The sequence below is a fragment of the Nyctereutes procyonoides genome, unplaced genomic scaffold, assembly GCF_905146905.1.
Source record: "Nyctereutes procyonoides isolate TBG_1078 unplaced genomic scaffold, NYPRO_anot_genome, whole genome shotgun sequence".
Classification (NCBI taxonomy): domain Eukaryota; kingdom Metazoa; phylum Chordata; class Mammalia; order Carnivora; family Canidae; genus Nyctereutes; species Nyctereutes procyonoides.
Genome location: NW_026575142.1, coordinates 46,012,649 through 46,026,343, shown reverse-complemented (window position 1 = coordinate 46,026,343; position 13,695 = coordinate 46,012,649). Strand labels below are relative to the sequence as shown.

The following is a 13,695-nucleotide window of genomic DNA, read 5'->3' as shown; positions in this document are numbered from 1 at the left end:
TTTATTCAGTCTACTACTATTAATTGAGGGCTATTATTTGCCAGGCACCATTTTGGGTGCTGTGAATACAGCAGTGAACAGGACAGCCTTCACGGACAGTCTAAAGAAAGGGGAGTAGTAAAAAATGACAACAGGTGGTCACAGACTGTGATGCCAACTGGATGCAGGGGACATGGGAGCCTGGAGAGGGAGCAGTGAGCCAGATGCCACCCAGAGAGGGGCAGTTAGGGAGGGCTCCCCTGAGGAGTCCACAACACCTCAAATGAGCCTGGGGTTAGCCCACTGGGGAAGGAGCTGGACATGACAAGACATAACAAAATGGGGGTAACAGGATCACGGCTTAGAAAATGCATGTTCCTCTCAGGGATGAGAGAGGAGACAGACATATCCCCAAAGACCTTAAGGAAGGATGCTGTAGAAACTACACAGAAAGTATGCTGTTGAACATCGAGGTGTGATGCCGCATCTAGAGGAGAAACGAGAAAGAAGCTCTTTGCATATGGAATGTTCTTCTGCTGACCTACTTTTCATGCAAAGCCTATCACGGCCATTTTATGGAAAGGAAATTGAAGACTATAAGGCAGGCAGATGTATGAGGGAGCTTCCCCTTTCCTCATCAAAGAATGCTGTTGTTTTTACCAATATAAGTGTTTACAATGTCTTCTTGTTTGCCCCCCATAGTCTTAGAAATAGCAGTGCTAAGATAAACTCTCACATTTTGTGTTAAAACCTGAATATCACAAAATTTTCTTATCTTTAAAATTGAATTTTAATACTATATGTACCTGTAAATGCTCAGGATTTGGAAGACTGAATCTTCCCAAAAATATAAAAAAAAATACATATGAATATATCTGATAAAATTTTAACCACGCACACACACATAAAAATAGCGTAATGGAGAACTGAACTGTTACAGATTTTTTTTCATTTATCGATTTTTTTTCAGACAATATAAAAGAAATGAGAACTTTGTCAGTATAAAAAAAATACCACTTTATTTCATGCCATTATTTCTTTTCAATCTGCTAGCTAAAAACATGTCCATATCAAGCTTTTGTTTCTTGATCCTTATTATAGTCTCCATAAAAATCATTAGAAATATACTGTCTCAAAAAGAGAAGTTGATTCCTCTCCTGTCCAAATTATTAGTTTTCTGATTGACTTTGAAAACCAAAACTTTACTCTCTTTGAGGGAAAATAATCTATTTTTCTAGAGAATCTCACTCTGTCAGTCACTCTGATAGACGCATAGCTTCTACTGTATTATTTTTTTGCTTCAGCTAGCATATGTTAAAGCAAAATCATTTTTAAAGCTGAAGACAACTCAAGCAATTCTGCTTAGCTCCAAAAGTTCTCCCGTCGGTGACTGCCAGCGTCCTCAATGTAAGACATTATCTTGACTCATTTTCCTCAAGTATGGAACAAGTATGCGATCTGCCCAAGAAATAAGAGTTTCATCCAAATATTGTCTTAGCAGAGAAGTTAGAGCTGCTAAATTTGTAACTCATGAATTTTCAGTTTTAAATCTCCCAGAAAGGGGGCATCTGGGTGGCTCAGTGGTTGAGCATCTGCCTTCAGCTGAGGTCATGATCCTAGGGTCTTGGGATCGAGTCCCACATCCGGTTCCTGCAGGGAGCCTGCTTCTCCCTCTGCCTTTGTCTCTGCCTCTTTCTGTGTGTCTCTCATTGATAAATAAAATATTTTTAAAAAACTAAAAAAATAAATCTCCCAGAAAGATATTTCAGCTCCAATACACAAAATGATTAAGAGGGAAAGAAAAGCTTAGGAAGTCTTCACTTTTCATCATTTTTAGTCAATGATCCATTTGTATGTTGGCCAAAAAGTATTGTTCCAATGGTTTACTCTATGAAGGCAGAGGCTACAATTGCCACTAATATTTCCTCTTGAGGACTACACAAATCAGTGCTTTGGTCAAAACTATAGGCTGAGTGTTGATAATAGGGGATATTTTTCAGCAATTCTTTTTCACAGAAACACTTCTCTGAGACATTGTTTTAGTTGATGCTGGAATAATCTTCTGTGCACATTAACCGAGTTTTATACAACTCCAAAAGGACCAAACATCTGGAAATGTGGCCATATTTGCTAAGTTGCTGTCCCGAAGGAAGAAATCTGATTAAAATGTTTTAAACAAGTCCGTGGAATAAAATGAGAGAGCTAGCTTCCTTACTTATTTTGTCTGCCTGTCTTCCTTCCTCCTCTCTCTCTCTCTCTCACTCGCTCTCTTTCCAGATAGCTTTAGCCTGAAGCCTATTTCTTACATGTTTTTACAGCTCATCAGCAAAACCACACTTCTGTCAGCCATAAAAGTCATAGCGTACCAATTATTTAAATTGTCAGAACCCTCAGGTAAAAATGCTCTGGGTGCCAAAAAGCAACAATCCTCTTCAACATGCAGAGAAGTTGTCTTTCCCTCGGATTTAGAACTGGGCTTTCCTCTGAATCAGAGCTACAAACAGGTGTGGACTTTCAGCTGAGCTTCTTCCCGGCAGCCTAGAAAATCGACATCCTGAGAGACAGTGTTGCAGTTGACTCGCAAGTCACTGGAGATGAGCCAGGGCTCCAGGACACTGAGAGGACGAGGCAGGCACTGGACCTCTGGTTCGCACAACCCCTGCTCAACAGGGTCCCCTGGAGAGTTTAAAAAAAAAAAAAAACTATTTGAATGCTTGAGTTTGATATCACAGGCCTGGGATATGGCCTGGGCCTTGCTACTTTTCAAAGCAACAAAGCTCAAGCATCATGATTTTAAAGTACACAAAGTTCACGTTTATGCTTTTCGATAAATTAAGGTACCCCTCATCTGAGCTGAAAAATCAACCTAAAAGAAAGCAAATAGTTCTTACTATTTCCATTCCTCCTGTTGTCATTTAATATAATCAACTGGCCATTTATAAATCCATTAAAATTTTTAATCACTTTGCTTGGCCCCTCTTCAGAAGCTCTGTGTCAGAAACTTTAATATCCGAGCAACTACAAACAGCTGCCAGGACAAATCCCATGTTGTTTCCTTTCTTTTCAGGCCCTGTGTTAGAGAGGGATAGGAAAGTTGGTTGCTAGGCACAATGCTACAGAGCTGTCCCTTCAGAGCGTCCCCTCCCCCTGGCCCAGCAATGTAGTCGGGCAGGAAGGTGGGCCCGGACCTCTAGAGCTTCCAGTTTTTCAAGAGAAGCCAGATATCACCTTATTCATGTGAAAGCTCCCAATTTCTAAATGTTGGCAAGTAGTTGTGAATAATCAAAACACATCTGCTGAGTGACAGGATGCTGCCAGTTTGCAACCTCTGGCCTGGAAGGCTCTTCATCTCCTGGTCATGTGACTAACTCCTCCTCAACTTCCGTACTGACTTGGGGAGACAACTGTGTGGAGACAGTTCCCCCCCGCCCTTTGCACTCCCTTCCCTCCAGCCCAGTGCTCCAACCCTGGGCACTGAAGCAGCCTCCAAAGCTTGTCTCCACACAGTGCAATTGTGTGTTTGTCCTCCTAACAACTGCCCGCTCCCCAAGGGTGGGGATGGCGCCTTAGTCCCCTATTCTAGGAATGTATGCGCATCCCAAACTCCATACTGACTGAGCAAACAAATGCTATTAGATGCTTACTATGCGCATATATAAAAATTGAACAAATTATGGCCCAGAAATTACAAATTAAGAAAATACACCCTTGGAAAAAAGGCTTTCCTTTCCACATAGGTGTTGTTACCTTTGTGATCTGCATCTCCTCCCAAATTTAATTCACTTGTAAGCATCTTCAGGCCATCTCCACATGGCACCTTTATCCCTTAGAGTGTTGCTTAGTAGTTAAGGGAGTCGTAGCCTTTATTTTATTTATTTTTTTATTTTAAAGATTTTAATTATTTGAAAGAGAAGGGGGAGAGAGAGAGATCGCATGAGAAAAGGAGAGGGGGCAGGGGGAGTGGGGGCAGGAGGACAGGGAGAAGCAGACTCCTCACTGAGCAAGGAGTCTGATGCGGGATTTGATCCCAGGACCCTGAGATCATGACCTGAGCCTAAGGGAGATGCTTAACCAACTGAGTCACTGAGGCACCAAATGAGCCACTCAGGCACCTGGGAGTAGGCTTTAAAAAAAATTATTTATTTATTCATGAGACACAGAGAGAGAGGTAGAGACATAGGCAGAGGGAGAAGCAGGCTCCACGCGGGGAGCCCAATGTGGGACTTGATCCCAGGACCCCGAGATCACGACCTGAGCTAAAGGCAGATGCTCAATTGCTGAGCCAACCAAGTGCCCCATGAGGGCACTTAAAAGACACTTTAAAGACAGCCTGGGTTCAGGGCTAGGCAGGCAGCAGCTGGAATGGAGGTGACCTTGGAGCAGCCCTTGGAGGACACAGTGAAGAGTCCATCCATTGTTGGAGTCCTGTGCACAGATTCACAAGGACTTGATCTGGGCTGCCGGGGGACCCTGTCCGCTGAGCACGCTGGGGTGATATCTGTTTTAGCCCAGCAAGCAGCTAAGCTGACCTCAACCGCCACTGATATTCCTGTGGTGTGTCTAGAATCTGATAATGGGAACATTATGATCCAGAAACATGACGCATCGCGGTGGCAGTGCACCAAATGGCCTCTTGACATCTCATATCAGTTCTCCAGCAGCCTGTCAGAGGGGCTCAATCCTACCAACATCAATTATGTTGTAGAACTATTAAAGTTCCAGTAGTGAGGCCATTTATTTAGTGTGATTTGGGCACTTTTCTATTAATTTTAGAGTAAGCTGCTTTTGACACTCAGTGGCCTGACTTATCAAAATATTAGTAAAAAAAAGATCATGTTTTGAAGCAGCAGGTCCAGGTCACTTTGTATGTAGAATTTTGTTATGTTCAAGAAATCTGGTCAGAGGAAAAATAATAAAATAAAATAAAATAAAATAAAATAAAATAAAATAAAATAAAATAAAATGAGACAGTCTGGATTCATATTTGGCCTCTGCTACTGTATTACCTTGAGCAAGGTATTTGTCCTTATTCTCAGTTTTCTCATGCTTATCTATTTTTAAAATTGAAGTATATCTGACACTTTGTTGCATTAGTTTCAAATATATGACTTAGTAAATGGACAACCATATCATGCTATGGTTACACCAAGTGTAGCTACCTCCTGACATCATACAACATTATTATCTCAGTTTTCTTGTATTTAAACTGTGAGTAGTCATGAAACCTGCCTTAAAGTGTTGTGTGAAAATTAATTATGCAAACACCTATTTACTATCCTGGACCATTACTATTACCCATTATTGAATACAGTGTCCCTCAAGAATGCTACATAGTTAGCATTATTACCACATCTTATAGATGAGGAGACAATGAGGCTCCAGTGTCAACTACGCAAGGTCACTCTGCTGACACATCACAAAACTGGGCTGCAAACACAGATCTGCCACCAAGTCCATTGCCTTTCCAATTATACTAGAGAAAAATCAGGGGTGCCTGGGTGGCTCAGTTGGCTGAGCATCTGCCTTTGGTTCAGATCATGATCTCAGGACCCTGGGACTGAGTCCTGTGTCAGGCTCCCTGCCTAGTGGGGAGTCTGTTTCTCCCTCTCCCTCTGACCCTCCTCCTCACTTTTGCTCTCTCTCTCTCTCAAATAAATAAATAAAATCTAAAAAAAAAAAAAAATCAACCTGGTCCTCCCAAATTGTTGCCAGTCTGCCAATACTTAAAACCCACTCCCACACATGAAGCTAGTACCTAAATACAAGTAAATTCCTTTTATCATTATATTATTAATAATAAAACCTAACAGTGAGCTTTATGTTCTCCACATGGTGCTAAGCATGTGTCTTTCATTGTCATCTTTAACCTCTGCAAGGCACTTACTGTTTTCAGATGAGGAAACTGAAACCCAGAAGGTTAAGTCACTTGCCAAAGGACACAAAGCATTTAAGCCTAAACTCTGACTCCAAAGCCTTTAAGAGTTCTCAACCTCTCTACAAGGCATTCCCAGACCAATACAATTTCATTTAAAAAATAATAATAAAATTATGAACCAACTTACTAACTCTTTATTTCATTACCATTTGTTCATAAAAGAAAGAACGTGCCTACACAATAATTGTTGAGAGGTCATCATCTCAAAGTAAAATAATTAGGGACATTTAACTTTATAAAAAGGTCCAGACATTGTTTTTGTTTTTTAACTTTTCTGTGTGAACTGGTAGAAGCATTGTCGCCACCACTGCCTCCTTGCCATCATTATCTCCTCATCCTTCCCAGCCTCATCACCTCTAGCCCTTCCACTTGATGATTTCTTTGAATATTCCTCCTACTTATTCCTTCCTTCGAAGCCAGGATAATTGGCTCACAAGTAGCACTGCAATCATTTAAACTGGGGGACAAAGCCTGAATGCCAATGTGAGCAAGGGGCTTAGTCCAACCGAGGCAATGGGGGAACCAGTCAGGGATGTGGGAGGCTGTCCATGCTGATCAAGTGGCTGAAAAGGGAGATCATGGGGCATGATGGAATGTGTCCGAGAGTCCAGGAAAATGGAGGATGAAAGGGCAGGGAAAGGGGCAAAGGGCTTCTCTACTTCTACCTTCTTGACACCCAGACAGAGGGAGAAATGGGCCAATGGTAAGAAGGAGGCAGGGTGACAAAGCAAAGAATGTTTGCATTGTGCTGACAACCACCCACAGGTGCCTTCTTCCAATGAGTCCCTCCCACAGATTTCTTTTGCGTTAACATGGAATTCGGTTCTCCTAAATTCAATCTGAAGAATGGAAGTCACATTCACTTGCACTCATTTACTCCATGTTTATTAGGACCCTACCAAGGCTGGGCCTTCTAATGTGCAGAGGGTAAAGTTTACCTTAATAAGATTGCTTTTAGCCAGCTTTGAAGAACTCACAGATGGGTAAGAGAGACAGAATATGTTTGCTTTATTTTTCATTTCTTTCTTGTGCATGCACATTAAGGAACTCATACACAATTGGAGAAATCCTGTATTTTCTATCTATGGAAATATTAATAATAGCATGAAGCAGTTTCTCTGTGAGAGTAACATTAGCTGATGTGCAGTGAGCATTCCTAACATGCCAGGCACTGTATTAGCACTTTGTATGAATCATCTCCACGAAGAAAAACAACGCCTGGAACATAGTAGGGGATTAATAACAGATGGTGGTTAGATGGATGGATGAATCTTCACTACAGCTCTGAGGTAGTTTCTATTATCATCACCATAGTATAGATGAGGAAACTGAGGCACAAAGCAATTAACTAACCTGCTTAAGACCACTTGGGTTCTGACTTCATGACTTAGTGGCATAAAAGTGACAAAAAATAAAACGTAATTTCTGGGGCACCTGGCTCAGTCACTAGAGCATCAACTCTTGATGTCGAGGCCAAGTTTAAGTCCCACGGTGGGCATGGAGCTTACTTAAAACAAACAAACAAACAAACAAACAAACAAACACTTCCCAATTAATGAAGGCATCTCAAGGGATTGTGGCACCAAAAGTAATAAAAATCACAAAACAAACAAGTCCAAAGCGCACAAGAGACCTGCCCAAAGTAAAAAGGATAAGAAAAGATGAGTCAGAATTAGAACCCAAGCATTCTGTCTCCTAAGTACTCTATGCATCATGCCAGGTTTAATTCTCATAGCTGAGCCAGGTCATACCTCAAAAAGATGCTCAGTTTGGTATCAGCAATTGCTTGAGCTCCTAGAATCCCCCATTGGCTGGTCCAGAGCACCACTGATCAGGAAAGAAAAGGAGAGAGGAAGAAAAATGTGGGAAAGAAGAAAGGTTAGGGTCTTAGCAAATTATCTAAGGTGACTGACAAATCCCAACCGACTGTCCAGACACGACACCGTGCAAAACCACCATCACCGTAGTTTTGGACAATTTGCATGATGAACAGTATGCTTTTGAGACCCTTAGTAAGTATAATTATCTGCTTATTCCTGGTTATTAAAAAACCTATTCGAGATAAACCTTATCCTCAATGGAGACATACCTGGCAAATCCAATTATCTATAAGCACAAAGTTGCCTACAATTGCTTAGAGAATAAACAACCCGCAAGGCATGAGGGGGAGGAGGTCCCTACAGCCCTGGTTAGAATATACAGTTTGCCTGAATCCCCTACGTCGTTATACTTCACATGACTAATACCCAGAAGGACATTTAATCTGCAATGTCTTAAAGTGAGTTCTTCCACAGGCACATTAGCAAGACAAGGTTTTGTTCTTTGAAGGGGGCACAAAGTTGGTTAGGGGGGAAGGGACCAACTGTAAGGGGACAAATTCCCCAAATGAAGAAAGAAGTCAAAACCTGCCTCCTGCAACCCCTGGATCAAGAAACATGTATTTCCTTTATGCCCAATCTATGCTGTCCCCTGTTTGGTTTTCAGGTAAATGGGAGTTGCCTGTGACCTGCCAAAGTGAATTCCACAAAACAATGGAATTGAGCAGCAAGGTCTCATCCTATTGCTTTTGATAACAAATTAATTCCTTTTTTCTCTCTCTCACAGTCAGCTCCTGACATTTTCAACTTTTGGTGTTGCTAGTGAAAAAGAATAAATTAAAAATGCAACCAAATGCACTTCCTAAAACCTTTGGTGGGTCCTACCACCCACTTTACTTCTTTTCACTGAATGGTTCCGTTTCCCTACTAACTTAAAAGGATACAAGGTGCACATGGGGACAGCGGTTGGATTTGACCTCTAAATTCAGGGACTGGCTTACTAATTCAGTCATGTTTTTTATTAGATTCCAAAAGGCATTTACCAACAAAAAGCTGGTAAGAGTCTTTTAAAGCCATTCCTGAAAAATCTCCTATGATTTATGGTAAACAGAAAACAATTAAGAAATAATATTCATTGCATTCCCACAATTCTGCTTGAAGAAATAAAACAAACATACGTAAATGCACACACGGGTCAAAAGATGAAAAGGAAATATACCAAAGGGTTAGCTGTGGTTACCTTTGGACACTGAGATTTGGAATGGTTTTTATTTTCTATTTTTTTGTCTTGGCCTACTTATAATTTTTCTACTTCTAACAACTATTTGCCTTTTATTGAAAAGATACAGTTGAGGCTGTTTTTCCACCCTTAGGAGACTCCAGATCCTACCCCCCCCCGCCGCCACCTTATATAGTTGGGTGAGAACAGTTCACTCCTCTCTCTCTCCCTGCAAAAGACTGAAGATCTATTCTCTGAGAATAAAACAGAGGGTCTCTGGAGTGCGGAGAGACCAGGAACAGCTGAAGACAGAGTACTGTACAGAGTCAAAGGATGTCTGAGTGCAGATGCTGAGGTCTCCCCACACACACCACACCAGCGTGCACCCTGCCAGTGCTCTCTCAACACTACGCTGCCATGCCTTCACCCTCTAATAAAAAAACGGAAGCACTTCTCTGACAACTCAAAAGAAAAAAAAAAAATCTAAAGGTACTGGAGCCCCTGGGTGGTTCAGTGGTTGAGCGTCTGCCTTCAGCTCAGGTCATGATCCTGGGGTCCTGGAATCAAGTCCTGCATCAGGCTCCCCATAGGGAGCCTGCTTCTCCCTCTGCCTATGTCTCTGCTTCTCTCTCTGTGGGTCTCATGAATAAGAAATTAAATCTTTTCTTAAAAAAAATCTAAAGATATTAACCTATCCTCGAGTTTCCCCAACTAAAAGTCTAGCCACATGGCCCCCCAGTGCACCTCAACTGATAAACCTCCAATCGCTTAGATGTGAGCAGACAGATGAGACTGGTTGCTAGGAAAAACCTCAAACATTAAAACAGTGACCAAAACAAATGGACAGAAAACAGCAATTTGAATGAAACAAAGATTATACAATGAGAAAAAGAAACTACAAAAAACACTATCACGTAAAATATCACAATTATGAAACAAAGATGGAATATTGTGTTTTAATCAACATTTAAAAAACAAAAAAAGAATGATTGGAAATCAAAAATATGAAAAACACAACAGAAGTATTGGAAGATAAAACTGTGCCAGAAAATTAAGCAAAAAGACCTAAAGATAAGAAAAATTAAATAGAACATAGGAAAGAAAAGATAGAAGATAATCTTGGGGGTGTAATATTCAAAGAATAGGAGTTCCAAAAAGATCAGATAAAAATGAAGATGGAAACTTATCACATAGTGAAATCATATTTAAATTTTCCTAGTATAGAGGCATGAGTTTTTGAATTCAGAAGACTTCCTAAGTATCTAGGAAAAAGAATAAAAACAAACTCACAGTAAAGCATATTCTAGAAAAATGTAATACTGTTGGGATGAGACCTTACAAGCTTCGAGAGGGAAAAAAACAGCTTACAACAAGAGATCTTCAGATTGTTTTTATAGAAAAACTGGAAACTAGAAATCAATGGAGTAAAGACCTCAAAAGTCTAAAAGAAAATGATTATTAATGTTGAATTTTTTAAGATTTTATTTATTTATTCATGAGAGACACAGAGAAAGAGGCAGAAACATAGGCAGAGGGAGAAGCAGGCTCCCTGCAGGGAGCCGGATGAGGGACTCGATCCCAGGACACGGGATCACGTGAGCTGAAGGCAGATGCTCAACCACTGAGCCACCCAGATGTGCCTTAATATGGAACTTTATACATAACTAAAACTTCATCATTATGATGATGGGGGGGGAAGACACTTCCAGAATTACACATTTTCAACATATTTATCTCTCCTATACTTTTTCAAGAAGCTATGGAATTTGATCAGTAAACCAGCAAAAGAAAATCACAGATACAGGAAGCAGTATTCCACAGAGGGGAATGAAGGGAATTTGACGGGTGATGGTGAAAGGAATCTCTGAGAGCAACTAGCCTAAACTGGTGCAACCATAATGTCCCTGGAGAGAACCTCCAGGGGATAAAATTGGTAGGTATGTGATTTATCTGCACATCTCGAGGGAAGATAAATCCCAAAAGGTAGAGGCTGAAACGATGAAAAGAAAATAAAACAAACACACAGAAAACAAGCCAAATGGAAAGGTAAGCAATATCATGGCTTGCAAAATGACTCAGCTGTGAATAGTCATTGTAGTGTCAACCCTAAGGCAAATCAAACAAAAATCATGACATACTTAAACCAGGAAGAAAGAGGGGATGCGGAAGGTGGTATGTGTAGTAGAGTGTCCTGGGGGCAGGAGGGAAGAAAGCTAACCCTCATCTACAGTGAAAAGTTATCACTTAGCACCTACAACTGAAAAATTAAGAAGTCAGCAATATTAGCATATTAGATAGAAAAGTGGAGGTCAGTATAAAAAGCAACACTGATACATGAAAGTGATTGCCTTGGGGGTAGGGAAAGTGGTGGACAGAGAGGGAGAGAACTATTGCATTTCTTTATAAAATTTGGGGAACCATTTTATTATTTAAACCATGGGCATATATAATTTTGATAGAGGAATAGAAAAAAAATGAAAAATTTAAAAACAAAGGCTGGAACTGGCTTTTAGAGCTATACATACTTGGGTTGGAATCCCACTGTAGCACTTACCTAAATCTGTCCATGCTTAACTTCCTTATCCTCTCCAAGCCTATTCGTTTCCAGTCTGCAAAATCAGGACAATGGCAGTTGTGAAAATTAAATGAAGTTTAATGTGTGAAGTCCTTTGTCTGAATCGGACAGTTCATGTCAGCTCCTACATCAAATGTCCAAGGCTCTCACGCTCTCACATGACCATGTAGGACACTAGCAGCCAGAGTTTTCCTGCCCTTAGAGCAGGAATCTACTTATATCAATGTCCAATTGTTTGAGGAAGGAGATTTCAAATCAGTGTTTCTCAATCTTAAACAAGGTACAGATCCCTCTCAAAGGAGAAATAAAACAAAACACCGGGGATCCCTGGGTGGCTCAGGGGATCCCTGGGTGGCTCAGCAGTTAAGCATCTGCCTTCGGCCCAGGGCGTGATCCTGGAGTCTCAGGATTGAGTCCCACGTCGGGCTCCCTGCATGGAGCCTGCTTCTCCCTCTGCTTGTGTCTCTGCCTCTCTCTGTGTCTCTTCTGAATAAATAAATAAAATCCTTAAAAAATAAAACAAAACACCAAACTCTTAGGGATCCGGTGTTGACTCACACAATTTTAATTATAATATTATTCAAATATTATACTATTTATATAGGCATTAACTCCTTGTGTACATAGAACTTAGGCAACAATACAGTAAAAATAATTTTTTTGTTAATTTCAGTTTATTTTTTAAATTTTTATTTAAATACAATTTGCCAATATATAGTATAACACCCAGTACTCATCTCATTATGTGTCCTCCTTAATACCCATCACGCAGTTACCCTAAGTAAAAATAAATCTAAATGGGGGCACCTGGGGGCTCAGTGGTTGAGCATCTGCGTTAGGTTCAGGTCATGATCCTGGGCTCCTGGGATCGAGTCCTGCATCGGGCTCTCTGCGAGGAACCTGCTTCTCCCTCTGCCTATGTCTCTGCCTCTCTCTCTGTGTTTCTCATGAGTAAATACATTTAAAAAAAATTAAATAAATAAATAAATTTAAATGAAAATCAAATCCCAAATTGATGGAATTCAAGTGAACATTAATTTTTTTAGTTTATTTATTTATTTAAGTAATCTCTACACCCTACATGAGGCTCGAACTCCCAACCCCAAGATCAAGAGTTGCACACTCTTCCGACCGAGTCAGCAAAGGGTCCCCAAGTGAACACTAATTTAATGTGACAATTGGTGACATTTTGCTGAAACCAAATCATTGCTCTTCAAGGCACACGTGTTAGCGGATCTCATTGGTCCCCGAGCCCAGGCCACTCTGGGTGCTAGATGATGACCCAATTTCTCACTGCTTTTCTATGAATCCTCCTTCCACAGCCGGCTGTGGGACTCCTACACCTTTGCACAGCGCCAGCATGTCTCTTAGGCATCAGGTCTACTAATGCTTTTTTCCTGTTAGCCAGGTACAATGAAAGTAACACAATTTGTCACCAACTTAATCCTAACAGAAATTCAGACTCCAAAATCAAGAAAAACCCTAAATTTAAAAATCATTATTAAAACTGTAAAAATCCCTGCATGGAACTCCTTGATGGTTAATTAAGGCCTCCTGGGAAGCCTTCACCCAAAGTTGGGGGTAAGGCTTTTCCAGGCAGCAGAACCACCCTCCCTTTTCCCTTGCGTCCCCATCCCCTCCACGGGGTCCAGTCAAAACTGCTGCTTTATTATGCTCTTACCATACCCATGGGACTGCTAATAAGCACTAATGAGCACTAGTTCCTTCTTTCTATACCCAGCTGTTCCTCATTCCGTTGTACGCCTTGTGATGGGTCCTCGATTTACTTGCTTGCTTTTTTAAATCTGCTTTCTGTTTCAAAATACATATTATGACATTTATCTCACACACAGGACAAAAACCAAAGACATGTTATCTCACTGCTCAGTAGACACAACTTCACCTTATGATGGAAAATATTTGCCAACTTCTTTGATGCTAAAGAAAAAAAATCCTGTCTATTTTAATGGAATTTAGTATATCTGTCTGTGATGTATTCAAAACAAACACAGCAAACTATCCCTTTGTGGAATGACTTCATTTCCAAGGTTTTTGAGCCTTCCGTAGGAAGAGGTGGTACTGTCAGAAGAAAAAATATGTAGTATATCCAAACCTCCCCAGCCCAGCAAGCCAGGCTCTTGGGCAGAACGAGAACCTGAGACCTGGCCGG

General features: G+C 40.8%; 1 long non-coding RNA gene and 1 pseudogene across 1 annotated transcript; one reads left to right on the top strand and one right to left on the bottom strand.

Moving 5' to 3' along the window:
• Positions 1-1,083: 1,083 nt before the first annotated feature.
• Positions 1,084-11,887, bottom strand: LOC129498909 (uncharacterized). The gene is made up of 3 exons (XR_008662238.1): positions 11,505-11,887; positions 7,666-7,741; positions 1,084-2,655 (listed from the first exon to the last, which is right to left on the bottom strand). It is a non-coding gene; the product is annotated as an uncharacterized LOC129498909 (long non-coding RNA).
• LOC129498907 (ragulator complex protein LAMTOR5-like) lies at positions 4,342-4,616 on the top strand (annotated as a pseudogene).
• Positions 11,888-13,695: the final 1,808 nt, after the last annotated feature.